Below are 18,396 nucleotides of genomic sequence, written 5' to 3'. Positions count from 1 at the left end.
AATAATTTTTAAAAAGGTGATTAGATAGTAAGAATGACTGATGGGGCAAAGTCCTGAAGGAAATAGTACAGAAGGGATGAATGTCAGCTTGGGGGTTTATTGGTCTTACCTCCCACTTAGCAGTAAATGATCTCTAAATGTGATCAGTAAGGAGTCACTCAAGGGAATAAAACACAACCCATTTACGCAATTCATATTCTCCTATGGTGGTGGTGGCTGAGTCATATTCAACTCATTGTACTCCATTTGGGATTTTCTTGGTGGGTACTAGAGTGGTTTTCCATTTTCTTCTCCAGCTCATTTTAGAGATGAGGAAACTGAAGCAGAGTTAAATGACTTGCTCAGCATCACACAGCTAATGACTGAGACTGGATTTGAACTCAAGTCATTCTGACTCCAGATCTTGTGCTCTATTCACTGTGCCACCTAGTTGCCCAGAAATACAATGGATAACAATAATAATAATTTTACATAAATCCGATATAGCAAAGATGTCTTAAGATGCCTTTGTTTGTGAAAAGCAGAGTTCTGAGATCTTGCCGCCCATGCTAATTGTTTAAAGTGATTAAGTTAAAGTGATTAATAGTGCTGGACTCTTACAATATACTGACAATGGGGCAAAACTTCAGTACTTCTCCATCAACTCCCAGAACTAATCAGTTGCCAACAATTGTTGACTCTGCTTCCATATCATTCATATCACACTGAGGTGCTATTCCATAGGATTGAGATTCTCATCTGTAATTTCAATACAACAAGCAAACAAAAATCTGTTTGATTCTCAGTAGACACACACACACATACACACACACACACACACACACACACACACCCCAATCCACTTGTAATCTTCTGAATAATCCACAATATTCTTGAAAATCATTGCCAATGGGGCAGCTAGGTGGTGCAGTGGATAGAGCACTGGTCCTGAAGTCAGGAGGACCTCACTTCAAACCCAGCCTCAGACCAAACACTTGACACTTACTAGCTCTGTTACCCTGGGCAAGTAACTGAATCCCAATTTCCTAAAAGCAAAAAAAAAAAAAGAAAGAAAAAAAGAAAAATCATTGCCAATATTAACATCTCTGTACTAGTCTTCTCCATCTTTTTCTCAAAGGTATTATTAAAAAAACAAAATAAAACAAAAAGGGGGAGCTAGGTGGCACAGTGGATAGCACACTGTCCCTGGAGTCAGAAGGACCTAAGTCGAAATCCAGCCTTAGACATTTGAAACTTAATACCTGTGTGACCCTGGGCAAATCACTTTACCCCAATTGCCTCATGAAAAAAAAAGAAAGAAAGGAAGAAAGAAGAAAGAAAGAAAGAAAGAAAGAAAGAAAGAAAGAAAGAAAGAAAGAAAGAAAGAAAGAAAGAAAGAAAGAAAGAAAGAAAGAAAGAAAGAAAGAAAATCAAAGGTATTGTTTTCCAATTCTTCATTCTTTGTTTTTGTGGCTTTTCTTTGAATCCTCCTTAACTTTTGCTTGTTTCTCTTAATTCGTAGAAACTCATAGCAGACATATATTCTAGAAAGAATGGGATAAATTAATCTTACCTAATTCAAAGGTCTAAAATTTTAATCTGGGTTTACTAGGTCACTTCAAACTCTCAAGACCTCTTGAGGGCAGAAGTGACCTGTCACTGACAATCAGACTCATAAAGTGACTCAATCAGACTCACAAGGATTCATAACCCATAAATACAAGATGCATCTTGAAGAACTTAGCTGAAGAGGGAAGCAAGGGTATCACCATGTTGGGTCCACAAGATGGTTAAGAACACAGCTGGGACAGAAACCACGAGAAAGGTATGAGATAAGGTAGGTGATTTCAGTATAAAACCAACACACCCAGGTAGGACTGAGTGGGGATCAAGAGTCAACTTTGGCTTATGATAAAAGATCTGGGTAGAGCCAAACTCTGCCAAAGTGAATAAATAAGGGCAACAAACAAGACACACTACCTAGGTTCTGAAAGAAATGATGTATTTTTAAAAATTGCAGTGGGTCTGGAGAGGAATGTCCTGGCAGCTCTGTCTCTATTTAGAAAGGCCAGAACTGTGAGCTCCTCCAACCAGTGGGCACAAGGCTGCCCACTGACCACTCCAGTTCCTTTCTATCTAAAGGTTTTAAACTTGCCATTTCAAAGTTCAACATGAATAGAGCTATCTTCTTTGACAATGGCTTCAGAAGGTACAAAGCTGAAAGTTGGCTTTGCTGGAGATAATGCCTCTGGGGCTTTTGACCCTGCCATCATTGAAAGCCTAAGGCAGCAGGGTATGGAGGTGGGTATGAACCAGAAAGGGAGAAGGCCCAGAGCAAAAGAGGTATCCCACTGTACATGATATTGTCACCAATGGGAACCACTCGGAGAAGATCCAGCACCATGCTTTGCTACAGTGTGCTCTATGTGACCCTTGAAGAGCCCCCTGGACTATTCACAGAAAGCAATTCAAGATGTCCAAAGACAACAGAAGAAATATTCCATAGATATTCAAGAGCTTCCGTATCATTTATATTGTCATCCAGGCTGTGCTGCTGCTGCATACGTCTAATTATAACACTGGCATTGTGATGTCCACTCTCCATCTGCAGCTCTGCCTGGTTTCAACTCCACTGAATAAGAGGCCCCCATGCTAGGTACCTTCTGATGTCTCCTGCCTCCCAAATTTCCAGCTTCTTTTGGTACATTGTCTTCCTCCTTTTCTTTCTTATTTGTAACACCCACATTTAGTAAAGTGCCTGGTAAGCAGTAGACACTTAACGATTGCTTATGGAATTGAATTGATATACTATAGTGATGCTGTGACCCACATTCGGCCTGTCTATGAAAGTTATGCCCTTCCCCCACACCACTCTTCATCTGGATATGGCTAGCCATGACCCAGTGGACACACTTATGAAGACCTTGAGAGATGTGACAGCTTCACTTACATAGCTGAGAAGGAAATAGTGCACGACATCAAGAAAAGTTGTGTTATATAGCCATTGACTTTGCACAAAAAGGACCACTGGCCATCTATCTCTTGTCTGGAAAAGAACTTTGAGCTCTCTGATGGTCAGGTTATTACCATTGGTAATGAGAGCTTCCAGGATCCAATTAACAGTGCCTAGCACTTAATAAATGCTAGTGATTCACTAATTCTTAAGTATGGAATCTTGTGGTATCTATGAAGCCACCTTCAACTCTATCATTTAGTGAGATGTGTTGACAGCCAAAAGGATATGTATGCCAATAATGACTGGTGGTACCACCAAATACCCACTGCTGACAAATAGAGATTAAAGCCCTAGTCCCCAGGCTTTAATTTATTAATTAATAATTAATTAAGCAAGATTCATGCTTTCACACACACCCCTCTCCTCAACACAAATCTAGAAAACAGGCTGCATCCTGGCCTCCCAGAACACTTTCCAGCAGATGTGGATCAGAAAGCATAATAATAAATCCAAGCCCCCCAATATCCACTGCAAATGCTTCTAAATGGAGTACCCTCGGTTAGGTTTTTTTTTGGGGGGGGGAATGTGTTCTCTGTTTTTTTTTGTCAAAGAGTATAATATGATAATTGTCTCAAAAAGAGAGATGAGTTTGGTATGACTTTATTTTGTTTTTGTTGTATGATTTAGGATTAATAACAAGAACAATGAAGGTTGCAAGGAGTCCAACTATGTTGGAAGCAAACATCCTCAGAGTTCTCCAACATCTTCAGGAATCTGAATTTTTTAAAAAGAGTTTTGCCAAATATCATGTAATGCCTTAACAGGAAGGTGCTTGCCTCTATGAAGTCTGCCCTGCTCTGTAAAAGAAGTGAATTACTTAAATCCAAACTAAAGAGGTGTAGTACTGACTACCTATAAATTATGTAATCCTAAAAAACAAAACAAAGCTTATTGTGTCTTCTGCCTTAACTTGATCCTCTTTTTGTTTTGAAGATAGAATTGTCTCTTTTATTATATTGGCTCCATTTATCCATGAGCAATCGATATTTTCCCAGTTGTTTACATGTGACTTTATTTGTGTGAAAAGAGTTTTATAAGTGTGTTCATATAGTTCCCAACTTTGTGTTGGCAGGTAGACTCCCCAATATTTTATATTGTCAATAGTCATTTTAAATGGATTTCTTTCTCCCAGCTCTTGCTGCTGGACTTTGTTGGTAACATATAGAAATGTTGATGAGTTAGGTAGGTTTACTCGTTTGTTAAACTCTGGAGCAATATTTGGTCTTGTGCTGGGAGCGCCTGTGTCCCCAGCTGCGGCCTGATGCTGGCAGAGTGTGAAGAGAGAAAGAATCACGGGCCAGGTGAGAGCAGTGAAGAACAAACTCCGTTTATTGATCTGAGGGCTCAGGCTTATAGAGTACTGGATCAAGCAACAGTAACATTGTTATTCATGAAAAGTACAAACCTAATTAAGTGATTTCCTTACTTCCTTGTACCTTGTCTGTTACTTTCTCTCCTGCATCCTGTCCTGTACCCCATCCGTTTCCTCCCTTCCTGCATCCTGTTCTCAAGAGACAGAACAGGGGGATGGTGAGCCGACATCCTGAGTTTCACGGCTGCCAGGCTTAGTACAAACTACAGGTAAGACCCGGGCTTGCCTAAGCCCTCCAGCTCCCCAAAGCTGGCCCTCTACAGTCTTGCAAGGTTTTTAAAGGGTCGTTGGTTATCATCTGGGCTTCTTCCCAAGATCAACCTTGCTTTTTGTTTTTGCTTTTTCCAGATGCTTAAATGAGGTCAAATGCAATTCTTCCTTTTTAGTAGCTGAAGAGTCTTGGCTGCTATCCACTGGGTGCTCCTCCAAGTCAAAGTTGCCTGTACACCATTACATTTGCTGCTTTCACTCTCTTCTTCTGCTTCCTTCTTCTCACCTACCCCTCTCTTGCACTTATCTTTCTCCTCATGCTTGTCTTTGGCTTCCAATATATTTGCCAAGAAAACCCTAAATTAGGGTCATGAAAAGTCAGACACAAGGAAAATGACTGAATAACATCAACTTTAAATAAGTCACTTAATTTCTGTCTTCCTCAGTTTGCTCAACTGTGGAATGGAATCATAATAGCACCTATTTCCAAGTGTTGTTGTGAAGATCAGTTGTGAAACGGTATTTGTAAATTGTAAAGCCCAGTGCCTGGCACATTGAAAGTGTTTGATAAATGTTTGCCTAAGGGGTTAGGCAAACCCCTTATCTGTTGGTGACTAAGGGAAGTTCAGGTTATCAGAACATGTTTATGGGAAAAAAAGTGAGCAAAGAGTGCTACAGTGTCTTTCAATAGACAAATGCCAGGTGGGGGAAGTTGAGAAACAGCAAAGCTTTTTTTGTGATGTCCCTCAGTCCTTGAGGAGGTAGATACAATTGGTGGCAGTAACTTGAGTCTTCTGCTCCAAGATGCTCTTCAGGCCAATGGCCCTCCTCAGCCTCCCCCTGCCCACTATAGCCCAGCCCTACTTTTTCTTTCCCTTTTTATTCTATTCCCCCATCTCTGTCGAGTTCAGCTCATGAGATCTCCACTCCTTCTTTGGTACTGCCATGCCCCTTAGAAAGATAAAAGGCCTAAATACTGTTTTTGTGTAACTTTCACTAATTTTTTTAATTTTTCCTTAAACCAATTCTAAAGTGATACCCCAAAACTTAGTAAGATAGTTCTTTCAAACCACAATTTAGAAATTCAAAGTAGAGAAATTACATTTCAGTCACAAATTGAGTCTCAAGTTTATGATGCCTGCCATAAGTTTTGCAGACTGGGGTAAAAAGATTACCTTTTTTTTTATCTGTCTTATCTGCCATCCTAACTTGGCCAGAGTTATAAAGGCAGAGAGAGAGATTCTACCTTTTTGGAAGGTTTCAAAAATTCTCTGGGAAAGGTTTCATTCTTTACATCCTTTTCCTTTTGGTTGATCAGGGACACAGGAAAAATTCAGCTGGACTTCCTCTGTCTTTGAAAGACATGAGGAAACAATGGTCTTGAAACACACAGGACTCCTCTGAAATTTTTTCCCTCAGAGATGACTCTTAAAGTTCATCCTAAGTTATGTGTAAGTTTTAGAAGTCCTGAAGCACACAGAACTCGGGAATGTTTGCCCTTGAAGGTGACTCTTAATTATCACCCAAGTCTGCACACTAGGGTCTACCCTAGAACACCAGGACTTGTAAGCTGGAAAGCAGGCCAAAAAACAGGCAAGTACTATGCCTCTCAAACAAAATAAGTCTTCAAAGGTGATTGCCATAACTTTTCAAGTTTCTCTTGAGCCTTCCCATGTAATTTTCCTTAATGACTTTAGGTTACTGAGGATTGTTTGTCCAAATGGACTGCTTGCATTGTCCATATTATTCCAGCACCCTACTGGCTGTCCCAGTTGTTTTGAACCAGTTCCCAAACAGAAGGGAGTCCCTCCCTGGAGGATGTAGGTTTCCCCTATTTATGCTGGCTTTCTACAACTGCCATATGCCTCCTGTAGGTGTGGCTGTAGGTGTGTCCACGTACCCAGTTTATGTCTAAGAAAGACCAGTGGTCCAGACAGAGATGTAGGGCCAAACAGCCACTTAATGAGTTCAGGTGATCAGAATAACATGTAATACAATGGGACTCAATGCAATGCAAAATTTTATTTCAGGCAATGGGGAAGACAGAAAAGGGGAGAGAGAGGAAAAGGGGACCAGATATACAACTCAGGTACACATCCTAACATAACAGTACATCACTTAAAGGCATCACTGAGTTAGGACACACAGAGACACCAGTCCATTCAGCAGAAGGGGAATATTCCAGTAGGAAGGTGTGCACCTGCTAGAGGGAACTTTGTTCCCCTAAATACCCTACTGAGAGTGGGGTTCTTACACTGTGACTTTGGATGGCTTCCCCGAAGTTGGCCAAATTGCATATCAGAGGACAGGGCAAAATATTCTTTTGGGGGTTTACATATCAAGGAGAAAAAACAAGCTGGTGGCAAACAAAATATAATTTGGAGGGCATAACTGTATCAACCTCCAAAAATGTTACTTTATTTTGCCATGAATGAGTTCTATAAACTTGCAGCCTCCAGTAGGGGGACACTGTCAGAGTGGTCTTAAGACCATTTGGACTAGAATTAAAACAATGGTTTCCATGCATAGACTCTAGAAACTACAGCCTACCTTAAGGGGAAACTGCTCCAATCTTAGAACAGTGCATAATTTTTAAAAGTCCACCAAACAAAACTGACCTGGAAAACAAGACTCAGGATCATCAGACTACCTGAAAATCATAGCAAAAAATTCTGTTTAAACCTGTTTCCAGAATTGATAAATGAAACCTGTTCAGATCAATTAAAACCAGAGGGCAAAGGGCAAATAGAAATAATCCATTGGCCGCTTCCTGAGGAAAAAAAAAATGAAAATTTCCAGCAATACCATAGTCACAATCCCAAACTTCTAGGTCAAAGAAAAAATATTTCAAATAGCCAGAAAGAAAGAGTTCAGGTAGCAAATGAACCATAGTTAATATAATATAAGACATGGCAGCTTTCAGAGATATCTTGGAATATGAAATTCCAAATGCAATGGATAAAAGCTTGCGACCAATAACTCATTCTGTGAAACAGTGTAATTTTCCTATGGAGGAAAAATGGGTGTTTAATAATGTAGTTGGCTTTAAAGCATTAGTAATGAATAAAAAAATCTAAAAATTAAATTTTAGATAATTTAAAATTATTAATATGTCAACAGACATCAGGAGATAACCATGGAGGTAAATAAATCTGAACGTTAGAAGGGGACACACAATGATGAAGTGTTTGTATCCTATTAAAGCTGATGAAAAAAATATTCTTCCAGGATCCTAATATACTCGAGGGTTATAGAAGGTGTTAAATGAGACAGAAAGTCTGGGTGATTTTGTTCTGTTTTGATGGTCTTAGAAGACAGAAAAGGGAAAAGAATGTCCTGGGGAAGAAAGGAAGAGGAAGAAGGAACTTGCTATCTCACATAATAGGCTGCGTGAAATGAAAAATATATTAAAAGACAGGGGAGTTGTACTTATGTAGGCGACCCATGAACCTCCCTCTCATCTGAACCAGAAGGAAGGATTTACACACACACACACCACACACACACACACACCCCTTACTTGTATTTGTAGCCCCACTGTTTAACATAGTGCCTGGCACATTGTAGGCACTTAAATCACTTCATAAATGCTTTAGCTATTCATCTCTGAAAAAAAAAAAAAGAGGCAGGCCTTTGACAGCACTTGTCTTAACTCCAATCATCTTCTGTATCCAGTTAACCATCAAGCTGCCTCTTGAGAAAATAAAAGGGAGTTAAAAATTAAACTGCAAAGTAAAATAAACTTTAATCTGGAAAGGTAAAGCCAAAGTATCTCTAATGAAACTGAGGGTGTTACCTGGTGAAAGTTGTTTGCCACCTAAATCCTGTATGATGCTGAGAAAATCATCATGAAGAAAGAATGAGCATTTGGTTCTTCTTCAGGTTTGTCCTTAATATTTTCTGATTAAAATGTCCATTTTGGACTAATTGGACCTTCCCCCATCCTCTTTATCTAAGCAATACCTAATTTACTGAGCCTCTCTGGTAAAGAACTTTATTCAAAGGTGAGAGGGAAATATTATGCAGCTGTGACACTGATTCCTTATATTTTACCCCCTGAAAAGTAGGTAAAGAGGTAAAATAGAAGAGGGAGTGAATGATTAGTGTTGTGGAGGTCAAAGGTTTATAAACCACAGTGACCACTGGCTTAAAAACACCTCCATAACACATCATAAAACTTCAAGGTCACTTTTGGCAATTAAGTTCTACTTTCAAAATGCCAGTGTCTCCTGGGGTGAATCCTTTAGACATCTAATTGAGCCCCTGAAAAAGTGTCTTTATGATCGCCAAGAGACATTTGGAAGAAACAGTTTGGTTGGGGTATAGGATACCAGACAGCCAAAGTTGGTATGGGACAATGAATGTGCTTCAAGTTGAATAATTAATAAAATTGATAACAATGATGATGATGATGATAAACTAACTTTGACATACCACTTCAAGGTCTCCAAGAACTTTACAAATATAATCTTATCTGAACCCAGGGATCTGGGTTCAAATCCTGCCTCATATATGTATTAATTGTTTGCCTAAGGGCAATATAGGGAGGGAGAGAGGGAAGTAAGCATTTAAAAATGCCAGGCACTGCGCTAAGAGCGCTTTACAAATATTATCTCATTTGCTCCTCAAAATAACCCTCCAAGATAGGTGCTGTTATTATTCTCATTTTGTAGCTGTTCATTTGTTTTCAGTTGTGTCTGACTCTCCATGACCCCATTTGGGATTTTCTTGGCAAAGATACTGGAGTGGTTTGCCATTTCCTTCTCCAGATCATTTTACAGATGAGGAAACTGAGGTTAAGTGACTTGACGTTAAATGACTGAGGTTAACTGAGGCAAAGAGGGCTAAGTGACTTGCCCAGAGTCACACAGCTGGTAAATGTGTGAGACCAAATTTGATCTGTGATCTTCCTGACTCCACGCCTACCGCTTGATCAACTGTGACAACAGCTGCCTCTAATTAACTTAAATTTTAGATTCCTGAATCTTTTAAAAGGTAGAAGAAGCAACATCCAAAAGAGAGTCTACACCTGATCTGACTTCCACTGCCTAGGAGCAACTGACCATTGTGGTGATGAGCTGAGGCTGGTGAGTGGATCCAGATAACAAAAGGAGAGTGCTTACCTATGTTAGGAGAAAAAGGAAGCACAAAGAACATAAAAACCCTGTACCTGCACAATGGGGTAAGAAATGACGACAGAGCGATAGCAGAGGTTCTCAAAGCTTATTTTATGTCTGTTTTGGCAGCTGAAAAGTGAATGACTTTTGTACCGGAAATGATGGTGCAAAATTTGTAATACCTAACAAAGGAATCCCTCCTATAGCAGCCCTGGGAAGTTCTAGTCCTTACCATTGTTCAGGAACTTTCTGTACTCTGTTTTAAAAGTCATGATCCTCTGTTTTAAATTAAAATACTAGTTTCCCCATCTGTTTATTAAAAGCTGCTGGAATCATTAGTATAAGGTAGAATCTGGTGGTGATCTGGGCACCTCTTACAGGCCTCACAAGGGAAACCAATGAAGTGTTTAATACAGAAACCTTGCTATTTTAACAATAGCAATAACACAGGTAGTGATTTTAAAATTCTACTGCACTAGCTGGAAAGGGAATCAGAAAATGGACAACTGAGATTGGAAGAGGAACAATATCCTTGAAAGAACTGAAGAACCAGCACCGTCTGGCCGTTATGTAATGCAGACACCCATGATACCAGAAAATAAGAGGAAAACCGCGGAGAGATGCCATCTGACAGTCATAAACCAAAGTCCAAAAATGAGACTCTCTCTGTCATTACCTGGAACATCTAGGCATTGCAGTAGGTAGTGTTGGGCTCCAAGCCAGGACCACTCACCTTCTTCAGTCCAAATTGACCTCAGACACTTACTTGCTGTGTGACCCTGGACACGTCACTTCACCCTGTTTGCCTCAGTTTCCTCACCTGCAAAGTTAGCTGAAGAAGAAAATCGAAAACAACTCCATTATGTTTGCCAAGAAAACCCCAAATGCAATCATGGAAAGTCAAACTCAACTGAAAGAAATGAATAAGAAAAACTAGCCTAATCAGAGCAAGCTATGACAAAGAAAAATCCAAAGTTGAAGGGAACCTACCTACAAGTACTTAGGATGCAAAACTGCCCAAGACTCTTAGAGCTGCTGGCTGTCAGTCAGGTTCAATGTCAGGGAATTCTACTTGTCTCTTGATTGCCTGGGGCCATAGGTTTTAACCCTGGAAGTGCCACAGGATAATCTGGTTCAATCCTTTCATTTTACCGAGAAGGAAGATGAGGACTACAGAAGAGTAGTGACACCTCTAAGGTCACACAGCTAATACAGAGCCAGGCCAAGTTCCTCTCACTCCAGATCCAATGCCCTTTCCCTCTCTACTGTTCTGCCATTCTACATACATTTAAATTTAAATAAATACATTGATGGGGTAGCTAGGTGACACACTGCATAGAGCACTGGCCCTGAAGTCAGGACGACATGAGTTCAAATCCGACCTCAGACCAAACACTTGACATGTACTAGCTGTGTGACCCTGGGCAAGTCACTTAACTCCAATTGCCTAAAATAAATAAACAAATAAATAAACAAAGAAACAAATCATAAAAATGGTTAAATAAATAGTTGAATAAATAAATAGATAAGCAAACAAAGAAATAAATAAGTTAATACAGTGAGATTTCAACTGAAAATAGTTGAATGTTAGTGAGGAAGGCAGCTACTTTTACTTTGTGTTTCTTTTCATTCACACTCGAAACTAGCGTGATATAACATTTATGCTAATGATAACTAATGTTTATGCACAGCTATATTAACAACTTGATTACCTTCTGCAAAAGTGTCTAGTTTCTTTCTTCATTCATTACCTGCACAGGAGGAAAAGCTTCCTAGGCCACAGGGCAATACCCTAAGTATCAGGGGTCATATGGGCCCCTTGCTGTCCCTTGAGCACAACACTCTATATTCCAACTCCAGGTATTTGCCCTGGCCATCCCCCATGTCCGTAATGCTGTCCCTCCTTATCTCAGTGCACAGGCTTTCCTGGCTTCCTTCAATCCCAAGTAAAATCTCACCTTCCCCATGAAGCCTTTCTTAACCTCTCTTAATTCTAGTGCTCTATTATCTCCAATTAATCCTGTATATACTCTACATATACACTACTGTCTCTCCCATGAGATTATGAGCTCCTTGAAAGCTGAGACTATTTGGGGTTGGCTTGTTTATTTGTTTCTTTGGGGACTGACCTTTCTTTGCATATCCAGTGCCTGGAACACAATACATAAATATTTAATTAATGTTGTTGACTAACTGACCATTTGCACATTTAGAAATGGCAACTTATGACAGTTCAAAGAAACATGCCCAAGAAAAAACACGCTCTGGAATGGTATTCATACATATTTAAACATGTAGAGGACAACAAACATCACAGAGTTGATTATAATTTACATGATTATCAAAATGTCTTAAATGTCAAAAATATGAATTTTAAAAGCCATCATGTGGGCTTTTGTGATGGTGGACAATGACGATGATTGAGAAAAAAGTACCCAGATGCCTGAGTCATGAGAAAGTTTTTATTTCAGAATTGCAGATGGCTGTGGACATTGTTCTTTCAGGAGGTGAAAGTCAACCCCTGGGAAAAGACAAGTGTGATGGATTCTTCGGACAATTCCAACTCTTGTGTAAGGGAGACCTTCAGTCCACAGGAAGAGGAAGGAAGGAAGCAGCAGCACCCAAAAGTGAAAAGTAAGGTCATAAAGTGCCATCCTCCCCACTCAAGCATGACTGCCTGAAGAGCTCTTCAATTCAATCCAATTCATTTCAACAAATTTGTTGACTATGTCCTGGATGCAAAAAACCATGCTAGGTACTATGGAAGATGCAGAGAGGGATAAGAAACACTTCTTGTTCTCATGGAATTTTACAATTCAACAATGAATAAATGAAATCATATTTTTTAAGCTTACTATGTACCAAGCAGTGAGCTGAGTGCTAGGGATACACATACAATATCAAAGACAGTCCTTGTCCTCAAGGAACTTACATATTATCAGACCAAGACAGCATGTTAAGAGGAGTGCTGGTCAAAAGAGTATTTTGGTTTGGAAATGATCACCACAATAACTAGTACTTATATAATGCTGTAAGTATTATCTTATTTAATCCTCACAACCTTGCCAGTTCATTATCCCCATCTTAGAGACGAAGGGCTGAAGGGGTAAGTGACTTGCCAAGGACTCACATAGTTATCTGAGGCATGATTGGAACTCAGGTCTTCCAAGTCCAGCATTCTATCCACTATGCCACCTAACTGTCAAATTTAAAGAGGGTAGTTAAATGAATTCCTGAGTGTAGATTGACACACACTTCACAGAAATAATGGCAGTAAGAATTTGACTATGGTTTCCTGAACTAGAAAGTCAGTGGGTTAAAGGGTAGCAGAGAGAACACTCAAGGTTATGTTCTCTCAGCCATGGTCTCAGGTCTTGGTGGCAAAATAACTGAAAGGAAGACAGGAGCAAAGTAGGAAGAAAAACTAAGACAGAAAACAAATAACCATAACAGATAAAACCAAGTATGGTCAATACATATAGTAATGGATAGATATAGATAAAGAGATATATTAATAGATAAAACAAAACATAGTCCACCACACCACTTCCCAGATATCTCTATCCTTTCTAGGATCTGCCTTAATCCAGAACTGAAGGTCCCACCCCTGTGGTTCTGGATTCTGATTGGCAAGGTCCTAGCCTGGCCCAGTCTCAGGTTCATGGCCATCTTCATACCTTTTGGTAATGGATATACTCCTACCCCCTTCTCACGAGCATTTCCATTCTACCTCTAGAACAGCAATTAAGTGGATGCTACCATTTCTGGGAAGGACACATCAATCAACTTCCCCTTTCTCCAATCATCATTCTCTCTTGACTTCATACTCCAAAACACTGCTCTCCGGCTATTTCTCTAACTTGTCTTCGCACGTTAGAATATAAGTTCCTTCAAAGCAGGAACTGTCTTCTTTTTATGTATTTAGCCCCAGTACAGAGCCTGGCACAGCACATGATTGATGAATGCTTTTTTCATTCATTTATTCATTCGCTTATAAAAACATAATTTATAGCATATTATAAGTGTCAGAAGAGAGGTACAAAGAAAGTACTTTGTGGGCTACTTATATCACCTGCAAGTTCTATTTCTATTTTCAGGAATTCTAAAATTCCAGTATTTGACCACTACTATTGGTCCTTCTATCTCCAGTGATGCCTTATGACCTGTAATCCTATTTGTCCTCACCATAACTTCTAAAACCTCAAACCCCAGTTCTTTTACAGGACATTTCCCTTATATTGGCTGTACTGTTCTCCCTTCCCTATATTCACCTCTTGGTGAATCAGTTTACCTCTACATAATACCTACACTCAATCCCTTGCCCTTTTGTCTGACGGACAATCACACTTGCCCAACCCACCTTGGTTACTGACATCATCATCATCTTCTTCTTCTTCTTCTTCTTCTTCTTCTTCTTCTTCTTCTTCTTCTTCTTCATCAACAACAAAATTATAGTTAACATTTATATAATGTCTAGTATGAGTTAGGCACTGTGCCAAACACTTTACAAGTATTATCTTATTTGATCCTTACAATAAACTTCACAACAATCTGAAGTGCTATAATTATCCCCATTTTACAGATGAAGAAATAAGACAAAGAGGAATTAAGTGATTTGCCCAGATTCACACAGCTAATAAGTGTCAGGAAGGTATCTTACTCTCTCTCCTATCTTCTTCAACCCCTCCTCAGCACTTATAAAAGCAGGGGCTTGACAGGCAAATGAATAAAGAGTTCTTTATTCTATCCACCCAATGCTCCATCTGGTGTTGAGCACGTATTATGTGCTCAGAGAACTGGAATGACAGAAATTGATCTGACTTATGAAGTAAATTAATGACAAAGTTAATTAATGGTGAAGTTCATTAACAGCTCCAGTTCAGTGTTGTTTTTCATTCATCTCCAAGTTATTAGAAATCATCACACAGGCACTTCTGTCTGCCTAGGATTAGTCCTACAGCTTCCAGAAAGAACAGAAGGAAGGACACTCTGAAATCTAGCTCTTATTGAAACAGTGTGTAAGGAAGGCCACATTCAATTCAATAAGTCCAAAGGGAAATCACAGATCCATACAAAAAGTTCATTTGTGAGAAGCCCCTATCCTCATGATCTAATGTGGTCCCTGTAAACTCAGAACTTTGTTTAGAGAGAGAATAATTCAGGAAGAATGTGTGAACTGTGCTGTTGGTGGGTGTTCTTACAACTTCTATCAACATCTTTCAATAACAATAAAAGCTTTATCTTTTAACATTGAAAACCTTGACCAGCTGCCTACTAGACTATGCCTAGGTTTCATTTCTCACTCTCTCTCTCTCTCTCTCTCTCTCTCTCTCACACACACACACACACACACACACACACACACACACACGATGGTTACTTCCTACCCCACCCCACTTTTGAGGCTTCTATCATTACCACTGCAACAACCAGTTCCTCCTTCTTAGTGAAAATAAAGTCCAGAATGGAATTTCCCTTTATTGGTTCCTCCACATTTTGAAAGATGAAATTATTATGAAGGCTAGTAAAAACTAATGATAATGAAACTGCTCTGTTCAGGCAGAGATTTCCATCAAATGTCCAGAGAATCAAAGTCTCCCATGACTACTTACACTTGCCTGTGGACCAAGCTTCTGACTTGTTCCTCAAATTCCTTCTTTCTGTCAAGGCACTTTCTAGAATCTACTCAGATAAGAATATCAGTTCTAGCTCTACCAAATGCCTATGCTTTTTCCTTATCCTGGTACTAGATTTCTCCTCATACATCTCCTTTGTTCAATCCTCCACTTTGTACTAAACTCTCAATTTGAATTTTCTGCAAAGTTCTTTCCCTCATCCTCCTCACTTATCTTTCTATACTTTGTCCCTTTGCCAAATTTATTTGATTTTTTGGACTTAACCACATCCAAATGACTCACAATTCTATATTTTCATGATTAATCTTTATTTTGGGCAATAGACATGCATCTCCAACTGTCTATAGGACAGCTGCACCTATAGGACACTTCCACCTATTGGAATGTCTGAATAAGCACCTCATGCTCAACATGTCCAAATCCAAGCTTCTTCTTGTTTCATCCTGACTTCATTATTTGTATCAGTGATTCTACATTCATCTGACATTCTGTGTTTCAAAATCAATATGTCATCTACCACCCAACTCCATTTCTCTTTTCTATGATACTCTTCTGTCTAGATGGCAACCAAAAACTATGTGAATCTAAATAGAAATGGAACAACCCTATAAAAGACTTTGTGATTTATTTTTTGTTTAAAATAAAATTAGTCTTTATATACAACCACTACATGATTGTTGTCTTGGTCTATCTCTTGAAGGTTTTGGTTCAGTAAGATATGGAATGGACACCATGATAAATATCTGTAATCTAGTAGGAACCACACAATTTGCCAACATGACCATTGCCATCATTGCCATGGTGAACCACACAGACCAGTCAAATCAATGCAATGTTTCCAGAAGTACATATCCTGGTGACACTGCAGATACAGGGCTAAGTCAATGGTAGTTCCAACTTTTTTCACTCATTTAAATAACAGACATTTCTTGTACCTACTATATGTGAAACATACATTGGTGTAGACACTAGACTAATAATAAATTAGACAAGATCCTTGCCATTTGAGAGTTTTTGATCTAATTGGTAATACATGTATATGTGTACTGTTAGACTAGATGGACAGTGAGATCTCTTTATAATCTAAAGTTCTCTGATTCTGGGACATTAAAAATACATCAATAAATAAGAAATATCAGAATGTAGATATGTAAGCATTCAAAATTCTCCAACATATGATCGGGGAAAACATCACATAAGGGATAAGCTTCATGGATGATATGCCTTTTGAGTTGAACCATGAATGTCTTAAGGACTGATATCAGGATGAGTAAGTATTGGTGAAGGGAATATTGCCAACGAAGGGACAAAAACGTGAAACATGCCATTTTCAGGAGATGGCAGATAGTTCAATTTGGCTAGAGTAAAGAGTGCGTAAGGGAATACTGGAGGCAGCTACATAGAATGTAGTCAGGAACTAAACATGGAGTGAGGAAGACCTGAATTTAAATCTGACCTCAGACACTATCTGTGTGCCCATAGGCCAGTCACTTAACCTCTTTCGGCCTCAGTTTCCTCATGTATAAATGAAGATAACAATAGCACCTATTTCTCAGAGCTGTTGTGAAGATGAAATGAGATAATATTTGGAATTGATCTAGCTATATGAATACCATCTATTCTATAAGGCAGAAAATGTAGTTTGGAACAAGATGCTGGACGGTCCTGAAAGGCAGGCATATTACCTATATTCAGAAGAGAATGGGGAGGCATTAAACATTTTTGAGAAATGGAAGGACATAATCAGTGCTATGTATTAGGAAGAATGACCTAGATGGAATATATTGGATGAAATGGTAGGAGAAAGGAGAAAAACTAAGGTCAGAGAGAAGAGTTAAGAGGTTATTGTAAGTCCCTGGGAAGAAGTAAAGGCCTAAAGTGGAATGCTGGCAGTACAAATAGAAAAGAGAGGGTAGAGGTAAGAAATAATGTGAGGACAGAATTGGAAGAAAATAGTATCCAATGGGAACTATGTCTGAAGGACATCAAAGAGTCAAAAATGCCAACAGAGCTATGAGAATGTCTAACTGTTTGTAACTAGGGAAATGGTCATGCTGTTGATGGAAACAGGAAAGACAAAGAGAAGCCAGGAGATTTGAAAGAGTGAGTTCCATTTAAGAAAAGTTGATCTTGAGCTGCCCCTTTGTTGTTGTTTGTCTTTCATTCTCTAAGAGGACCATGACATCAGGAGGACAATGCCATGACTTGCAAGGGAATGGGGGTTAAGTAAGGGAGGGCTGTGCAAGGTCACTAGCCTCACTTTCTCCTCTGGTGCCATCCGGGCCCAGTGGCAAGATATAAAGACAATGGGAGATGGCTCCCCCCACCAGAGAATATATGGAAATATCTAGCAGGAGCTGGGCACAATCATGGAAAGAGATGCAAACCATTGCATCACAGAACACAATGTTAACAGGTTCAGAGATGAAAAAGACCTTACAGTTCACTTTCCCCAGGGCTTCTTAGACTGAAGTACATGAATTTAGTTTTTGTACAGTATTTCAATAAATGTATTTTACCATAATTTGTTTCCTTTGAAATCATGAGAATTTTATTGTATGCATTTAAAAACACAATTTTGAGCTGTATCTAGGTTGCACAGTAGATAGAGTTCTAGCCCTGGAGTCAGGAGGCCCTGAGTTCAAATGTGGCCTCAGACACATGACACTTACTAGCTGTGTGACCCTTGGTAAGTCACTTAACCCCAACTGCCTCACTAAAGAAAAAAAGCCGAAAAAATATAAAAATACAATTTTGAGAAGGACTTCCTAGGTATTGCTAGATTGCCAAAGGGGTCCATGAAAGTAAGAAGAGGTTCGGAATTCCTAATCTAATTTAATTCCTTCCTTTTGTAAGTGAGGAAACCTAAGCCCAGACAGGTAAGTGATTTGCCTAATGGAACAAAGCCAGGGTTTGAACCCAGACCCCTTAAGTTCAAAGATGGCACTTTCTTCACCCCAGTGTAGTGTTATTTATTTAGGAGTCAACTACATAGAAGTGAGAGTAATAAGCAGACAGAATGGAATGAGCTCACCAGGGGCAAAGGGCAAGGGAGAGAGCAGAAGA

At 39.3% G+C, this 18,396-nt stretch overlaps 1 pseudogene across 1 annotated transcript in view; it reads left to right on the top strand.

Annotated features, from left to right (window-relative positions):
* The first annotated feature begins 2,175 nt into the window (after positions 1-2,175).
* Positions 2,176-18,396, top strand: part of LOC110219880 (sodium-dependent phosphate transport protein 3-like) — a 54,292-nt pseudogene continuing 38,071 nt past the window's right edge. The window contains exons 1-3 of the transcript XR_013482752.1: positions 2,176-2,280; positions 12,199-12,328; positions 16,031-16,186. The product of XR_013482752.1 is annotated as a sodium-dependent phosphate transport protein 3-like (transcript). The remainder of the gene's footprint in view (positions 2,281-12,198; positions 12,329-16,030; positions 16,187-18,396) is intronic.

The sequence above is a fragment of the Phascolarctos cinereus genome, unplaced genomic scaffold, assembly GCF_003287225.1.
Source record: "Phascolarctos cinereus isolate Bilbo 61053 unplaced genomic scaffold, phaCin_HiC Scaffold_726;HRSCAF=1367, whole genome shotgun sequence".
NCBI classification, from domain to species: Eukaryota; Metazoa; Chordata; class Mammalia; order Diprotodontia; family Phascolarctidae; genus Phascolarctos; species Phascolarctos cinereus.
Note: the sequence above shows the minus strand (reverse complement) of the source record. Positions and strands in the feature narration are given on the sequence as shown.